This window comes from Triticum dicoccoides, chromosome 6A (genome assembly GCF_002162155.2).
Source record: "Triticum dicoccoides isolate Atlit2015 ecotype Zavitan chromosome 6A, WEW_v2.0, whole genome shotgun sequence".
NCBI classification, from domain to species: Eukaryota; Viridiplantae; Streptophyta; class Magnoliopsida; order Poales; family Poaceae; genus Triticum; species Triticum dicoccoides.
Genome location: NC_041390.1, coordinates 505,696,092 through 505,702,509, shown reverse-complemented (window position 1 = coordinate 505,702,509; position 6,418 = coordinate 505,696,092).

The window sequence follows — 6,418 nt, the reverse complement described above, 5'->3', positions numbered from 1 at the left end:
CGGCGTGCCGGACCAACCGTGTGGGGGTGCGACGCGAACACAGCAGGCTTTTCCTTAACTTGTAAAATTTGGTTCTGCTCCATGGCGCGGCCGATAGATAGAAAATAATGATTTTTCCTAGAGTAATGAGAAGTTTGGTTCTGGCGCCGTTCATGCATGGAGTACGTACAAAAATTATGAAGTTGATGCGAAAGGTAAGATAATTACTGTAGTATCATATACTACTGCATGGATTTGACGGAAAGATAAAAATACATACGGATCCATCAACGTTCAACGACATCTTCACGCCCTAGTGCGCCGGGTCACCAACCGACGTGTTAGGAGCAGCGGCGTTGGCAGCGAGCTCAACGTGCTTCTGAACAGTGCCATCCAAGGTTGCCCTGCGCTCCAAGAAAGCCAGCGTCCTATCGTCCTCCTCTTGCATGTAGTAGTCCTTGTGGACGATTTGCGCGTAGACGTGGGTGCTTATGTCGATGGTGTCTTGCTGCGCCAGGCACTGCGCGGCAAGCGCGACCTCGAGGTGGACATTCTCCGGCGCGACGGCGGGCAGTCGCAGGGCCACCAGTGCGTCGAAGAGGTTGTTACCATAGTGGCCGTTGACGGTGGCGGGCATCGCAGAGCCTGGGCGCGTCGGTTGGAGGCTTACGTCAAAGTCGTCCGCAAGCTTCTTGATGATGGTGAACTTGTCGAGGAAACCGACGAGGACCTCGTCGAACAAGGAGATGAAGCTGTCGTCCAAGTGGCCCCTCGCCCTGGCGGCCTCAAGCAATACTACCTGGAGACGTTCCTCGGTGTCGGGCCGCAGGACGGCATCGTGGACCATCTGGCACAGCCGGCTGATGCTCGCGCTCATCGCCTCCATGGGTCTAGCGTAGCTTCTAGTCAACTGATCTTGTGATTCGAGTGATCACTCAGCCCTTGGTTAGCGTGTGTAGGTGCGTAGGATTTCGTACTACTCCTCGGCCCTCTACTGCACCTGCCTTTGGCTTTATGATAGGTGGGCCAGCCACCCCCTGGGGCCACGTGTCATTCACCCAAAGGCAGTTGCCGTAAGTCAATGAAGCTGCGTCCCCCTCCGTGCCGGTGCAGTATAGTCATCTCACCGGACCTCTAGTTGGGGCCAAACGAGAGAAGTTTCATGTTTACTGGTTTCTTGGTCCCCTTTGCATTTTGCACCAAGTTTTGACCTTTGATTTAACTAATAAAATGTTAATGCATGTAAACAAAAATGTTGTGTAAGTCACCTTACGAAAACCAAATAATCCCAAAATACTTAGGCACAGTGCATTAACTCCCTCCTTGTTTCTTATTTCGTGACATATCAACCAATGAGAGATGTGGGCCGTGCATGCTTTCAATGACTTGAGACTACCAAACATGACATGCAGTGTTTAGTTCATTGCATGTAATCCTATTAGTACTCTAGTTAGGAGTAGCAAAAAAACATTAAGTTCTCTCGCCGATAGGAATAAAACACCATGTATTTATTTATAGAGGGAGTAGTACATTTTTGGTGACATGCATTACAAGATATTGCTAGTCAAATACAAAAATCCAGATGGACGTGGTAGTACTCCTAAATCTAGACGGTGGTGCTACTAGTACTAGTAGTAGTACTACCAATGTAGTAGTAGGAGTACTAGCACTGTACTACCCGTTGGTCAAATTATTACATGCTTGTCCTCAGAGTGAAGTGACAAGACCCTGCGCTGGAGATGACACCTGAGTATAGGCACCGTGTTCGGCATACCATAGTCAGCCTCACAGTCTGCAGTCACTATCATCATGGCTGAGAGCTAGCCTACTTACAACTAGCCCTGTTCGACATAATTTCCCGTGCGTAGATGCCCGTGCATTGGACGGAACACCAAGATTGGGGGTGGACGGCTCCGGCAGCGGCCATCGTGCCAGATTTTTCCGCGGCCTTCTACTCCTAGATGTGGTGGGGAGGAGATGAGGCTGATTGTGAGAGACAAGGAGTTGTTTGTAAATAGGGAACAAGTGCGGGCATCTTTTTGCAAAAATGGAGAACCTTGGTTTGTATGCGTCAGATCTAGATCCGACGGCTATTGGTGAAAGATGGGAGGCACAACATCATCACCAACTCAGGACCTGTTTGATTCGCAGGATTTTGAAAACGCAGGAATAGGACACGACAATATTACAAGTTTCAAACTGATATTACAAATGTTAGGAGTAATGCTGCACCTACGAAGAGGGAATTACTAGGAAGTCTACGTAAGAACTTTCGTTACTTTAGGTGGATGCAGCATTATCGTACAAACTAAAATCCACCGCCCTTACAAGTCACTAATGGGTAAATAAGTTTTCGAGTCTCTGGCCACTTGATGTTTCAAAAACAAATTCAGCTTCTGCGGAGACTTTGTCATTTAGGCTTAGACGCTTGCGGTGATCATCACGCCATTCATTATTGCGCCAGAGAACGCCAAACCTCATTACCTTGAGCACACTTGCCTCCAGAACAAAGAACCAGGCCAATTTAATCTCAGATGTGCTGCCTCGGTAGTCGATCAAATCAATTTCTGTAAGATGGAGATCAAGGCATTCGATGAGATTGTTATAGTGCAGCACATTTTTCACTTTTGGGTCTTTTTTATCTGCAAAAGAAGAGAACATATTAGAGCACCTGGCTGCATAAGACTGCCGTGTCATCAGGAGGTACCAATATCATTCGCTCATACGATAGGGTTGGCTGGCTAGTGATATTTTTTCACTCACTCACTCACTCACTCTCTCTCTCTCTCTCTCTCTCTCTCTCTCTCTTTCTCTCTCTCTCTCTTTCTGTTTCCTCTCATTTAACTAGGAGCACGTGAAGAGCTTGGGCATTTGTTGCCTTCCACTATGTGGCCGATGCCATATTTCGCAAAAGTATGCCACATAACATGCATCGATGTCAAATCAAAAGATTTTGGCACCGCTCTAGCGATGTGAGAGAGTTGGCACCGATGTGCACACATACCCACATGTATAAACAAATCAATCAAACCAACTACACCAGGCTCTCACTCTCCCAAACAAGTGTTTTTATTGCCTCAGTCCTCTCTCTCTCTCCCACACAGTGTTTTTTCATTGCGTGAGTTAATTTGGCACCGGAGCAAAGTAGGTGATCCAGATTGGGACACCAGGTGAGCAATGGAGGGGCATCGATGCCAAATGCATCACAAGTGAATTTGGCACATGTTTTGGCCTACATAGCCCACTTTTGTAATACTACCTCGTATTTAGTATAAAATTTTGACCATAGATTTACCTAAGAAAATGCCAATGCATGTCACTAAAAATTACACCATTTGAAATTATGTTCAAATATGAATCCAACAATATAGTTCTTAGTGACATGCATTAACATTTTTTCAGTTAAATCTATGGTCAAATTTTGATACTACAAAATTGGAAGAGTAAACAAGGACGGAGGTAGTACTTGCTCTTAGGGTAACCATAGATTTACTGGAGTAGTCTAAGTTACTTTCCACTATGACTAGCCTAGGCTACTATAGTAGTACAGCATAAAAACGATGCAGGTGATCACATGAGAAAAAATACTAAAAACATTTCTTCGGTGCAGTGCGTAGATGCAGTTTTGAACACTACACTTGTCATCGTAATTTGGTTTCAACTTACTAGCGTGTGGGGTGCTACCCCGAGTGGTTTCAACTTTGTATACTTTACCGCGTGTCAGAAGGGCCTCTAGTTTACTTATTTTCACCCACTGCCACATGGGCCAGCACACGAATATATAGAACACGAGCTGACAAGGCAGCATGTGGATTGGTTGACCGGTCAACTAAACAATATACGGAGCTATACGCTGACACAGTGAGCGTATAATCCGTCGGTATAGAGAGTTCGAGTGAGAGGGGAGGCCCGTGAGAGATAGCAGAGAGAGAGAGAGAGAGAAAGAGCTACTCCCTCCGATCGATAATGTAGTTCCAACATTTTTTTAAGTCAAACTTTTGAAACTTTGACCAAGTTTATAAAGAACTTACTTATATCTACAATACCAAAGATAAATTATAGTATGAAGTAAGTACATGTTGTGATGAATCTAATGATCGTTGCAGATGTAAATGTTTTTCTCCACATATACCTGGTCAAACATTTCTGAGGTTTGACTTTTCAAAACATCCATATGCCGGACGTGACAGAGTCCCTAACAAGAGAGAGAGAGAGAGTGAAAAAAGTGTGTGTGCGTGTGTGAAAGAGACATGGACAACACACGATAAAAGTAGAGAAAAAGCGTGCATGTCTTATGCAAACATATCACACATGCATCTTCGACAATGGAGGCAAGGTGAGGAGATAGTGTGTGGTTGTTTGGAACCGAGAGAGCAAGACCCCTAGCACGTGGCCAAGAGGGGTCTGACAAACAAGGGAGAGAGGTCGAGAGAGACGTAAGGAGAAAATGCAGACATGGGGAGGAGAGAGTGTATGTTTGTCATAGAGAGATCCCCTGGAGATCGTGATGGGACTACATGGTCGGGAGATCGAGTGACAAGGTGTGTGCGCGATAGAAGATGCCCCGAGAGATATCGAGAAGGACGTATGGATGGAAGGAGACAATACGTGTGTTCCTGATGGCTAGTAAGAGATAATCATACTGAGGAGGGGGGAGTGCTTGCGCCTATGATGGATTGAGGGATTATGGTACTTAGGGGGGGTGCGTGTCACATGGAGAGAGAACAAGGGCGGAGAGTGTTGGATGGGTCTATATGTATAGAGCGAGTGAGACATGTGTATGTGTGAACTAGGGAGATATAAGGCCAGTTTGGCTTGCGGCCTGAGCATCTTTTGCATGGCCTGGGGTTGTGGCTGGATTTCATGCACGCTTGTTTGGTTGCTAACCTGTGAAAAAGAAAGCCCACCTGACCTTGGTTCCCTTGCACTTTAATTAGCCTGGCTGAACTCCAGACACTGCAAGTAGCCTGGCCCAGGCGAACGATTTCGAACGCCTGGTCGTGCCTGGTCGTGTGGCCACGAGGCTAACAGCAACATGGATGGATATTAGCATTAAATAATTGATGCATGGATTGATTGATGGGACGTTGATGCTTTGCCTAGCCCAGGCATGATCCAAACGCTTCAGCACCACACAAGCCTGGCCAGGCAGAAATATTTTACATCTCACGTCCACGCCAGGCAGTACCGGCCATCAAGGCATGAGGGTCAGGTCCCGAACCAAACTGACCAATAAAGTTTGAGAGAGATTGAGGAGCCCCGATAAGGCTGAGTGGTGCGTCAGATAGCTGAGAGGGGGAAAGAGATATTCCATCCGCTCGATAATGCAGTGCATGTAAATTTTTTAGAAGTCAAACTTTGGAAACTTTGACCAGGTTTACGCAAATGTTATTTATATCTACAATACCAAAGATACATCATACAAAACTACATCTCATGATGAATCTAATGGTATATGTTTGCCGTACTAGATGTAATTCTTTTTCTCCACGTACATGGTCAAACTTTGTGATGTTTGACTTTTCAATAAATCTATATGCTATGGACCGAGGAGAGTGCCTCAGTCAAGACAGATCAAGTGCATATGAAGGAGAATGAGTAAGTGTGCAAAAAGAGTGTGTGTGTGAAAGAGAAAGTGACAACAAACGATAAATTAGAGAGAGTGTGTGTTTTTTCGTTTTTATGCGAACATATCACGCATGCATCTCTGAGATGGAAAAGCGGGGCGAGGAGATACACGAAGATAGCTAGTGTGTGATTTTTTGCAATGGAGGGAGACACCCCTGTAGCACATGTCCAATAGAGGTGTGGCCAACAAGGAACAGAGGTCGAGAGGGACACATGGATGGCATGGACGAATGGGAAGGGAGAGAGGGTGTGTTTGTGATAGAGATATCCCGTCGAGATCGTGAGGGGACTATATGGGTGGGAGATCGAGGGAGTGCGTGCGCGATAGAAAGATGCCCCGAGAGAAATCGAGATAGACCATGCACATGTTTGTGATGGAGACTAAGATTAGCTAGTCATATACATATAGGGGGGACTGCGTGTGCCTACAATTGAGTGAGAGACCATCATACTTGGCTAGCTGGGCATGAGATTGTGTGTGTGCGCGTGTGAGATGGAGAGAGAATGAGGGGGAGAGATAGAGCTTTAGATGGGCCTATCGAGTGCGAGTGAGATATGCATGTGTATGTGTGACCCAGGTGGATGGAGAGTTTGAGAGAGGGGGGAAGAGCTCCGGGACGACATAGTGGTGCGTGAGAGAGTTACAAGCAAAGAGCCAAGGAATCTGTGTGCGTACAATGAGTGCACCCAAGATATCTAGCTTGGACTAGCTAGAGTATCATACATAGTGTGCGAGAGAGACCTATAGATGGTGTATATATGCATGCGAACTAGAAAGACCCCCCCCCCCACACACACACACACAAAGAGA